Source organism: Rhinoraja longicauda, chromosome 39 (genome assembly GCF_053455715.1).
Source record: "Rhinoraja longicauda isolate Sanriku21f chromosome 39, sRhiLon1.1, whole genome shotgun sequence".
Lineage (NCBI taxonomy): Eukaryota > Metazoa > Chordata > Chondrichthyes > Rajiformes > Arhynchobatidae > Rhinoraja > Rhinoraja longicauda.
In genome coordinates, this window is record NC_135991.1 from 5217739 (window position 1) to 5230148 (window position 12410).

Consider the following 12410-nt stretch of genomic DNA (forward strand, 5'->3'; position numbering starts at 1 on the left):
AGAGAGAGAGAGAGAGAGGGAAAGAGAGAGAGACAGAGAGAGAGAAAGAGGGAAAGAGGGAAAGAGGGAAAGAGAGACGGAGAGAGGGGGAGACCCACTCACCCTACCCCTGACCGGTCCCCAGTGCGGAGGGGGGGGAGGGGGAAAATGTGGGGGTAGAAACTGAAATAAGCACTTCAATGATCAGGACTATCATTAAAAATGATCAATATATATGACAGTCAATGGTGTTATTTTTTCAGCTTAATCTGCATCTTTGAACAACGGGGCGATTGGGTGATTGTGAGGGGCTGTGGGTCCCGGAGCGGGGCCGACGATGGGATCATCCGCCCGGGACTGACAGCTGGAAGATGCGGCGGTGAATGTGAGGAGCCGGAGCCCGGAGCGGAGAGACTGCGGCCGCCCTCTGGGATGCGCTCAGGGCGCGGATTTATTAATGAGCCGCAGCGCTGAGGTGAGCGGATATTTCACCGCGCTCTTCACCTGCTCCCTGAACTTGGACTGGGTCACCGCGTAAATAAATGTGTTGGTGCAGCAGCTGAGATTCCTCAGCAAAAACGCGACGTTGTTAAAGATCCATTGAGAATCATTCCGATCATTTCCAAACCCTGCGATCTGATAATAGACGAAGTACACAACCAGCGTCAGCCACAGGAGGATGAAGCTGCCGGAGATGGTGAAGAGTAAAACCACAGACCTCCTCCTGCTCTCCATCTCCGGGTCACTGCGCTTCTCCCCCTTGCTCTCACCCCTCAGCCCCTGACGGACCCGACTGGCCACTAAAATGTGCCGGACTGTCAGAGCGTTGAGCAGCAGGATCACAGCGAAAGGGAGGAGCGGAGTTAAAACCGTGTCGATCCAGTCAAATGCCACCCACCCGGGGTCAGTGTAAACACTGTCCACCATGATACAGCCCCACGGGACATTGTCGACGGTTATCCAGGGTTCCCGCATGAAGTAGCGGGGAACGTTTTTCAGACAGAGCAGAACGCCGGCTGTTGCGAGAACGACAGACGCAGTTTTCACGGCGCAATATTTTGTTTTCAGCTTCTGGCAACAAATGGCGACAAAGCGATCAAAGGTGAAAGTGACGGTGAACCAGACAGAACAGTCTGTAGCTGAATACCTCAGTACTTCGTTAACACGGCACACAGGGGTGATGGACAGGAAACTCCAATAAAAGTAACGGTGTCGGATATGATACAAAATGACCTCGGTGATCAGGGTGAGTAGATCGGCCGATGCCATGGCCACCAGGTAGCGAGTGGTGCAGGTGGAGAGGCCGCACTTTCCCCGGGACAGGATCACAATCGCCACTAAATTCACTGCGGAAAGAGAAGGGGAGCGGATACTGGGCATTACTGAACACGGTCTCCGGGGCTGAACACCGGCTCCACTTTCAGCTGAAGATCAGGAGTGTTGGAGTCGGTGCGCGGCTGCAGGTTTAACAATGTCAGACCCAGCTCCGACTGTGCCCGACCTGCCCGCTTCAGGGGAGAGGAGATAAGGCGACGGGCGGGGTAAAGGGCGGGGAGGGAACGAGCAGCCGCCCTATACAATAGGCGGAATGGTCCTGTCTACAGTTAACCCCGCTCACAGTCTATGGTGGGGCCGGTTTCACAGACTTAACCGTGACCGGCCGTGTTTAACCGGGTTCTGGGAACTCGGCATCTGATGGGGACGAGGAGGGTTCCAGGGGGAAGGCAGGGACAACTTAGGGATCGGCATCAGAGTGGGTCCGTTAATGGATTCATTCCACAGTGAGTTCAGTTCGGTAACAACACAGGCCTGTAGATCCGCGGCCACTGGTTCAGGAGATCGATCCAATTATTGACTAACAGGCGGTGGAATCCGACTGTGACAGACTCCACAGTGAGACGTGTCCACAGGAGCGGGTGTTCACTCTGATCAATAACTCAGACACAGTGAACTTCACAATGTAAACCCCTCCCAGCACACCGTCCCGGAGAGCTGCCTGTCCCGAGCAGTGGGACAACTCTGGGCAAGGTCTCACTGAAGGCAAGAACAACATTCTAGTGGGTCCCGGCAGTGGGAGAAAGAGAGGGTTAGTTTCGGTTGTCTGAAAATGAGAAAAATCTCAGCGTTAATTCAAAAATATTTCATTTAGAGGATAGATATACTCCACATATTCTTGCACAACGATCACTAGTTGGGAATCTTGTAACAGAATCAGAATCAGGTCAACATCTGTGAACACACGGAGTTATAAAACTTGAATTGTTCTATTCACTTACCAGGGACTCCAACGGCAGCAATGATCACGTACAAGATTTTATCCACACTGTAATAATCCTGCTTTGCTCCCATTTTCTCTACCCATCGATGTGTCCCCGTGAGCTACCGGTAATCTCGTGGAATGAAATGCTGGGACAGAACATTCCCGGAGATTTTATACCATTTTCCGTCTCCACCGGGACAGCGAAGATTCAATAGATTTAAAAAATAGCGATTTTGAAATGATTCGCAAACAGATGACATCAGCCAATTCAAATCCCTGCTGAGACTGGTCGTAATTTATTCTGGGAATTGATTGAGAAACTCCGAAGACTGGGAATTGTGGCGATACTGAGGGATGGAAATTGGGGGCGGCATTGTTCCAGCAAAGGGGATACTGTTTCAGACTCCATCAGGTCCAACTCTCCGCCTCATGATGTTTGTCTGATTTCCTTCAATCTGCTTCACTCTGTGAGGCAATCCCAAATTCCAGGGACCCTCTCATGGCTTCTGGTGCCCAGTTTGAAAGTGGACTGGGCGACATTTGTCCACGTGTTGAGGAATTATTTGAACAGATGGTATCGGACTAAAATGGCCCCTACACTCTGTTTCACCACTCAGTATGATCGCGGCTTAACTGACTGCAACCTTACCCCCACACTCCCGGCGAGGCCGGTAACCATTCACGCCTTGCTCGCCTGCAGTGGGTCTGATTTTGCGCCGGGACAATAACATTTTCTGCCTTCGTCACCTCTGAGCAGGAACGACCCAAAGACTCAGCACACTCAGAGAACAGAAACATTGTGGCTTCAGAATGGTCCGAAACCGAAACAAAACAGCGAATGATGCAGCACATCTCCCTCCTCACTTTCTCTCTCCCTCCATCCTTACTGCTGCCCTCTCTTTGAACTGTGAATCTCTCTCATACCCTCTCTATTCTCTCTCTCTGCGCCTCTTTCCCCGTCAACCTTTCTCCCCTTGCCCCTCCCTCCATCTCAATTCCATTGCATTTCACCATACGTCTCTCTCTATCTATTTGACCCTTCCTCTCTCCCTTTTGCCAACCCACTTGCTCTGAACTCTCCTCTCTATTGATCTTCCCACCCTCCCTTTAAAGGTTCACTCTCCCTCCATCTCTCCCCCTTTGTCTTCTCCGCTATTTCTCCCTTTCATCTTTATACTCATCTGACTTTCTGTTTTCCCCAACTACCCTCCTGCTTGCCCTCCCACGCCTGTGTTGTGAAGTGCAGCTAAAACGATTAGCCACCACGGGATGTAACATCTGTCCACATGCCCCTTCCCTCACACCCAGCAGTCCTCCCAGGTGAGAGATGTTCACCTGCACCTCCTCTAATCCTATCTGGTGCACACGGTGTTCCATTTAAGGCCTACTTTACATCGGCGTGGTCAAGCGTGGACTCGGCGACCGTTTCACCCAATACTTCCCTCATGCCGCCGAGGACTGCTGGATCTCCCCGTTGCTAACCATTGTAACTCCCCTTCCCACACTAGCCTTTCTGTCCCGGGCCACCTACATTGCCTGTGTGAGGCTACATGCAAACTGAAAAAACGTCACGTCATATTCCGCTTTGGTGCCTTACAACCTAATGGTATGAACTTTGAATTATCCAATGTTGGGTAACTAACGTGAAAATTCCCGCTTTCGCCTCGCTCTTCCTCGGGCCTCACCAGGACTTCTATCTTTTTATGCCCTCTACCTCCCGTTCCACCGATATTCCTTCCTCTCTCTCTTTATAATTCCATCCTCTGCAATCCTTTTATCTTTTAATCTCTCGTCTCAACTACCTGACTGTGAAAACGCTATTCACCTGCATCCGCTCATCATACAACTCGTTTTGTCCTGGCTCCCTCTGTTCCAGCCTTGTCCCCATTCCCACCATAATCAATCTGATGAAGAGTACAGAGCCGATACGTCACCTACCCATGTTCTTGGAAGGCTTAGGTAGTCCAGCATGCCCCCACCAACTCTCAGAAACTTCTAAAGATGCACCATAGAAAGTATGTTATCAGGATGCATCACAGCTTGGCATGGGAACAGCTCCAAGAATGCAAGAAATTGCAATGAATTGTGGACGCAGCCTGGACCATCACACAAACCACCTCCCGTATATTGACTCCATCTACACCTCACGCAGGCTCGGCAAAGCCAGCAGCATAATCAAGGACGAGTCGCACCCGGGCCATTACCTCTTCTCCCCGGTCCCTTCAGGCAAAGGATATACAAGTGTGAAAATCACGCCTCCAGATTCAGGGACAGTTTCTTCCCAGCTGTTTTCAGTCAACTGAATCATCCTACCACAACCAGACAGCAGTGCTGAACTATCTACCTCTTTGATGACCCTTGGACGATTCTTGATTGGACTTTGTTGGTTTTACCTTACAGGAAACGTTAACCAATAATCTTGTATCTATACATTGTAAATGGCTTGATTGTAAACATGTATTGTCTTGCCGCTGGCTGGATAGCACGCAACAAAAGCTTTACACTGTACTTCGGCACACGTGACAATAAACTAAACCAAACTGATAAACTAAACTAATCTTCTCCAGAGATTCAGCCTGACTCGCATTGGTTATTGTTTGTGTGTGAGTCAATGCATGAGTGTGTCCGTACGTATATGCGAGTGTGAATATGTGAGATTGTGCAAATGAGTTGGAGTGTGTGTGTGTTGGTATATGGTTTTGCAAGGATTACAATGATTCAATGGAACATTCTTGACACATGTAGCGAGGGAAAGTGAAATGCTTTGTTTTGCAGACAACCCGGTAAAATCATGTAGCAGACCTCACCCAGGCTATACGCAAGTGTCGCCACATTTTGCCGCCAACAACGTTGCAAACGTTGGCCGAATAGTTCTATCTCCTGCCTGCCGTCGCATCGCGGGTCGCCCCTTTGTTCTCCGCGGCGTTCCTCGCTCTCCGACGGTCCACCTGTCTCTCTCCCACCTCGCTCCCGAAGGAGCGTCCGCGGTGGGCGAGCCGGGCTTCCGGGCCGACTGAAGGGCTTGGGCCCGCTCACCGGGAAGACCCCGGCCGCTCGCCGCGAACACCTCGGGAAACTTCTGAATATAAAAATGTGTAAGGGATGGGAGGTAACCAGCATGGAGGAATGAGGGATGGGAGGTAGACAGCCTGGGGCAATTAGAGATGGGACGGAGTATGCTTGGGGCAGTAAGGGTTGGGATGTAGCCAGCTTGGGGGAGTAAGGAATGGTAGGTGGCCAACATGGGCGAGTAAGGTGGATGGGGAGAAGCCAGATTCGGTGAGTAAGGGGGATGAGAGGAAGCCAGCTTGGGGGATTGGGCGAGGGGAGGTAGCCAGCTTGGGCGTGTAAGGGATGAGAGGATGCCACCTTAGGGGAGAAAAGGGTGGGTGGGACGTGGCCAGCGTGGGGGAGTAAGGTATGGAACGTGGCCGGCTTGTGGGAGAGTAAGGGATGGGAGGTGGCCAGCTTGGGGGTGTAAGGGGATGGGATGAAGCCAGGTTTGGGGAGTAATGGGGATGGGAGGGAGCCAGCTTGGGGGATGAAGTGGACTGGGAGGTGGCCGGCTTCGGAGAGAAAGGGGAATGGCAGGACGACAGCTTGGGAGAGTAACGGGAATGGGAGGAATCCAGCTTGGGGGGAGTAAGACGATTAAGAGGTCTGGGAAATAGCCATCCTTGTGGGGGGGGGCGGAAGCTGGATAGAAGATAGCCAGCTTGGGGGAGCAAGGGATGGGAGGTAGCGAGCTTAGGGATGCAAGGGGAGTGGGAGGTAGCCAGCTTGGGGGTGGAAGTGGAATGGGAGGAAGACAGCTTGGGGGAGCAAGGGATGGGAGGTAACCTGCATCGGGGTGCAAGGGGAATGGGAGGACCCCAGCTTGGGGGAATAAGGTGTGGGAGGTAGCCAACTTGGGACAGTAAGGGTTGGGATGTAGACAGTTTGGGGAACTATGGGATGGGAGCTAGGCAGCTTGTGAGATTATGTGGACTCTGAGGTAGCCAGCTTGGGGGAGTAGAGGGAATGGGAGAAAGACTGCTTGGTGGAGTAAGCGGGATGGGAGGTGGCCAACTCAACTTGGGGGAGTGAGGGTTGGGAGGTAGCCACATTGTAGGAGTAAGGGGTTGGAGTTTGCCAGTTTGGGGGAGTAAGGGATGAGAGGAAGCCACGTTTGGGGAGAAAAGGATGGGTGGTATCCAGCTTGGGGGAGGAAGGGATGGAAGGCTGGTAACTTGGGGGAGTAACGGATAGGACGAGGTCAGCTTGAGGGAGTAAGGTAAGGGACGTAGCCAGCTTTGGGGATTAATGGGTCTGGGAGGAAGGCGGCTTCGGGAGTAAATGGAATGGTAGGAAGACAGCATGGGGGAGTAAGGGGTAGGAGGGGAAGCTAGCTTGGGGGGAGGGATGGGAGATATGGAGCTTGGCTGAGTAATGGATGGGAAGTAGCCAGCTTGGGGGAGGGTGAAATGGGATTTACACAGCTTGGGGAGAAATGGGAATAGGTGGAAGCCAGATTGAAGGAGTAGGTGGGATGGGAGGAAGCCTACTTGGCGAAGAAAGGGATGGGATGTAGCCAGATTGGGGTTTTGAGGGATGGGAAGTAGCGAGCTTGGAGTGGTGAGGGATGGGAAGTAGCCAGCTTGGGGCTGTAAGGGGATGCGATGAAGCCATCTTTGAGGAGTAATGGTGATGGGAGATACCCAGCATGGGGGAGTAAGGGGAAGCGGAGGTAGACAGCTTGAGGGAGTAACGGATGTGACGTAGCCAGCTTGCGGGAGTAAGGGATGGGAGGTATTCAGCTTGGGTGAATAAGAGAAGGGTGGTTCTCCTGTGGTTGTTAGGGATGGGAGGTAGCCTGCCTGGGGCAGTAAGGGTTGGCAAGTAGGCAGCTTGGGGGGGGGGGATAAGAGGAATCCAGCGTGGGGGAGGAAGAGATGGGAGGTAGCTAACTTGGGCGAGTAAAGGGGGTGGGGTAAGCCAGCTTTGGGGACTAAAGGGGATGGGAGGAAGGCAGCTTTGGGTAGTGAGGGACCGGTGGTAGCCAGATTGGGGGAGTCAGGGATGGGAGTAAGCCATCTTTGGTGAGAAAGAGGTGGGCGGTAGCCAGCTTGGGGATGTAAAGCGGATGGGACGTATCCACCATTGGGGATGGGAGGAAGTCAACTTCGGGGAGAAAGGGATGGAAGGTCGGCATCTTGAATGGGTAAGTAATGGGTCGCAGGTAGCTTGTGCGGGTCAGGGATGGGAGGTGGTCAGTTGGGGGTATGAAGGGGCTGGGAGGTAATGGCCGGCTTGGGGAAGTAACTGAGTAAGAGAAATGGGAGGAAGACAGCTTGGAGGGAGTAAGCGGAATGGAGATAGCCAGCTTGGAGGAGTAACGGAGATAGGAGGAAGCCAGAATCGAGGATTTATGGTGATGGGAGTCAGCCAGCTTGGGGGAGTAAGGGATGTGCCGTAGCCAGCTTACGAGAGTAAGGAATGGGAGGTATTAGCTTGGGGGAATAAGAGATGGGTGGTAGCCATGCTGGGATAGTTAGGGATGGGAGGTAGCCTGCTTGGGGCAGTCAGGGTTGTGATGTAGCCAGCTTGGGCGAGTAAGGGATGTGATGAAGAGTGCTTGGGGGAGTAAGGGAAATGGGAGGGAGGCAGCTTGGGGGAGTAAGGGATGGGAGGTAGCCAGCTTGGTGGATTAAGCGGATGGGACGTAGCCAGCTTGCGGGAGTAATGGGGGTAGGAGGAAGCCAGCTTCGGGGAGTAAGCGAGGAGAGGTAGGCATCTCGGTGGAGTAATGGATGGGACGTACCCTGCCTGTAGGGGTAAAGGATGGGAAGTAGCCAGCTTGGGGGATGCAGGGGACTGGGGGAAGAAAGCTTGGGGGTGTAAGGGGAATGGGAGATACCCTGCTTGGTGGAGTAGGGGATGGGAGTTAGCCAGCCTGAGTGAGTAAATCGGATGCAACTTAGCCAGATTGGGGGTGTTATAGAGATGGGTGGAAGCCAGCTTCGGGGAGTATGGGTGTTCGCATCTTGGGGGAGTTTGGCATGTGACGGAGCCAGCTTGGCGAAGCTTGAGGGGGGGGGGGGTAAGGGATGTGAGTTAGCAAGCTTGGCGAAATAAGGGGAGTTGAGGGAGCCACCTTGGGGAAGTAAGGGGAATGGGAGATAGCCAGCTTGGGATGGGAGGTGGCCAGATTCAGGGAGTAAAGCGGCTGGTGCGTAGGAGGAGTAATGGGATGTGAGGAAGCCAGCTTCGGGGAGTAAGAGATGTGTGGTAGGCATCTTCGGGAAGTAAGGGATGGGACGTAGCCAGCTAATGTGGGTTAGGGTTGATAGGTAGCTAGCTTGGGGGATGAAGGGTGCTGGGAGAGAGCCAGCTTGGGGGAGCAAAGCGAATGGGAGGAAGCCAGCTTGGGAGAGTAAGTGATGGTTGTAGCACCCTTGGAGGTGTAAAGGAAATGGGAGGTAGTGAGTTTGGGAGAGAAAGCGGAATGGGGGTGAAGATATCATGGGGAAAAACAGGGGACGGGAGATTCCAGCATGGGGGCGTAAGGGGAATGGGTGGAGGCCATCCTGGGGGAGATAAGGGCATGGGAGGAATCCAGCTTGCGCAAGTACTTGATGGGAGGTCGCCAGCTTCGGCGAGTAAGGGATGGGAGGTATTCATCTTGTGGGAATAAGAGATGTGTTGTAGCCATCCTGGGGTAATTAGGGTTGGGAGGTCAACGATAGGAATTAGCCTGCTTGTGGAGTACAGGGACTGGGATTTAGCCAGATTGGGGGAGTAAGGGGAAAGGGAGGAAGACTACGTGGGGGGGGGGGGGTAAGGAATGAGATATAGCCAGCATGGGGCGAGGGTCACGGGAGGAAGCCAGCTTAGGGGAGTAAGAGATGGGAGGTAGCTAACTTGGGCGAGTAAGGGGAATGGGATAAGCCACATTTGGGGACTAATTGGGATGGGAGGAAGGCAACTGTGGGTAGTGAGGGATGGAAGGTAGACAGATTGGGGGAGTAAGGGGTGGGAGGAATCCATCTTTGGTGAGAAAGGGATGGGAGGTGGCTATCTTGGGTTGGTAAGTGATGGGTCGCAGCTAGCTTGTGGGGGTCAGGAATGGGAGGTGGTCAGCTGGAGGTATGAAGGGTCTTGACGGTAGTGGCCGGCTTGGGGGAATGGGAGGAAGACAGTTTGGGGGAGGAAGGGATATTCAGATAGCCAGCTTGGGGGAGTAAGGGGAATGTGAAGAAGCCAGCTTGTAGGAGCAAGTGGAATACGAGTAAGCCAGCTTCGGGGAGTAACGGATGGGAGATAGCCAGCCTGGTTACTGAGTGAGGGGAGGTAGCGAGCTTGGGACAGCAAACGATAGGAGGTAGCCAGCTTGTGGAGAACGGGGACTGGGATTTATCCAGCATGGGGGAGAAAGGGGAAAGGGAGGAAGACTGCTTGGGCGAATAAAGGGAATGGGAGGTAGACAACTTGGTGGTGCGAGGGGGATGGGAGGTTGACAGCTTGGGGGAGGAAAGGGAATTGGAGAAAGCCAGCTTGGAGGAGTAAGGGATGGGTGGTAGCCAACTTGGGTGTGTAAGGGGGGTGAGAGGTAGCCAGATTGTGGATGTAATTGGGGATGGGAGGAAGCCGGATTGGGGGAGTAAGGGGATGAGAGTTAGTCAGATTGGGGATGTAATGGGGAATGTGAGGTAGCCAGCTTGGGGGATGAAGGGGACTGGGAGGTAGCCGGTTTGGGGGAGTAGAGGAGAATGGGATGAAGAAATTTTATGGAAGTAATGCGAACGGGAGATAGCCAGCTTGGGGAAGTAAGGATTACGGGAGGAAGCCAGCTGAGGGGGGGGGGGGGGTTTAAAGGGGATGGGAGTTAACTACCTTGGGGGAGTAAGGTATGGGAGCTAGCCAGCTTGGAGAAATCAGTGGGGTGGGAGGGAGCCACCTTGGGGGAGTAAGACGAATGGGGGATAGGCAGATTGGGATGGGAGGTGGCCAGTTTAAGGGCGTAAAGCGGATGGTGCGTTTTAATGGAGGAGTAATGGGATGGGAGGTAGCCAGCTTCGGGGAGTAACAGATGGGAGGTAGACATCTTGGGAGAGTAAGGGATAGGACTTAGCCAGCTAAAGTGGGGAAAGGATGGTAGGTAGCCAGCTTGGGGATGAAGGATACTAAGACGAGCCAGTTTGAGGAGTAAAGGGAATGGGATGTTTATAGCACCCTTGGGGGAGTAAGGGGAAATAAGAGGTAGCGAGATGGGAGTTAAAGCGGAATGGGATGAAGATATCTTCGAGGAAAACAGGGGACGGGAGATTGCTAGCTTGGGGGAGAAGGGAAATGGGTGGAGGCCAGCTTGGGGGAGTAAGGGGAATGGGAATAAGACTGCTTGCGGTAGTAAGGGGAATGGGAGGTAGACATCTTGGGCGATTTAGGGGATGGGGGAAACAAACCTTAGGGGAGTAATGGGGATGGGAGGAAGGAGTAAGTGGAATGGGAGTGAAGGATGGGAGGTAGCCAGATTGTGGGAGTAAGGGATGGGAAGTAGCCACCTTGTGGGATTAAGGGGACTGGGAGGTAGCCGGCTTGGGGGAGTAAAGGGAACGGGAGGAAGTGAGCTTGGAGGGAGTAAGGGGAATGGGAGGTAGACAGCTTAGAGGTGTAAGGAATGGCAAGTAGCCAACATCGTGGACTATGGGATGGGAGATCGGCATCCTGGGGGAGTAAGGGATGGCATGTAGCAACCTCGTGGGGGGTTGGAGATGAGAGGTAGCCAGCTTGTGGGGTTCCGGACTGGGAAGAAGCCGGTTTGGGGGAGAAAGGGGAACGGGAGGAACAGATTGGGGGAGTTGGGGGAATGGGAGTTTGCCAGCTTGGGTGAGTTATGGGATTGGTAGGAATCCATCTTCGGGGAGTACGGGGTGGGGGGAAGACAGCTTGCGGGAGTAGGGGATGGGAAGTATCCAGCTTGGGGGAGAAAGGGGAATGGAGTAGGCCATATTGGTGAGGTAAGCATGATGAGAGGCAGCCGGCTTGGGGTTGTAAGGGATGGGAGGAAGCCGGCATGGTGTTGTAAGGGATGGGAGGGAGCCCGCTTTGGGGAGTAATGGCGACTGGAGTTAGCCAGCATGGAGGTGTAAAGGATGGGACGTTGCCAACTTGTGGGAGTAAGGAATGGGAGGTAGCCAGCTTGGGGGAGTAAACGTGGGAGGTAGCCAGCTTGTGGGAGCAGGGGAATGGGAGGTTGCCAGCTTGGGGGAGTAAGGGGAATGGGAGGAAGACTGCTTGGGGGAGTTAGGGGAATGGGAGGGAGGCAGCTAGCGGGAGTAAAGGGTGGGATGTAGCCTACTTGGGGTGAAGGGGATAGTGAGGAAGCCAGCGTGGGGGAGTAAGGCATAGGAGGTGGCCAACGTGGCGTGTAAGGGGGATGGGGTGAAGCCAGCTGCGGCGAGTAAGTGGGGTAGGAGGAAGCCATCTTTGAGGAGAAAGGGATGGGAGGTAGCTGCTTGGGGGAGTAAGTGATGGGAGGTAATCAGCGTGGGATAACTAGGGATGGGACATGGGCAGCTTGGGGGAGTAAGGAATGGGAGGTAGCCAGCTTGTGAAAGTAAGGGGACTGGTAGGTAGCCAGCTGGGGGAGTAAGGCGAATGGGAGGAATACTGCTTGGGTGCTAGGGAAATGGGAGGGAAACAGCTTGGGGGAGTAAGGGGAATGGGAGGAAGCCAACGTGAGGGAGTAAGCGGGATGGGAGGTGGTCAGCCTGGAGGAGTAACGCCTGGGATGTAGCCAGCTTGGTGGCGGCGGTAAGGGATGTGGAGGAAGGGGAAGGTGAGGAAGCCAGCTTGGCGGTGTAAGGGATGGCAGTACCCAATTCGGGCGTGTAAGGTGGCTGGGGGGAAGTCAGATTTAATGAATAAGGGGCATGAGAGGAAGCCAGCTCGGGGGAGTGAGGGATAAGGGGAAGCCATCTTTGGGGAGAAAAGGATGGGATGCAGCCAACTTCGGGGAGTAAGGGATGGTAGGTAAGCAACTTGGTGGAGTAACGGATATGACGTGGCCAGTATGGCGGAGTAAGGCATGGGACGTAGCCAGCTTGTGGGAGTAAGGGATGGAACCCAGCTTGGCGGATTAAGCCGTCTGGGAGGTAGCCGGCTTGGGGGAGTAAGGAGAATGGGAGGAAGG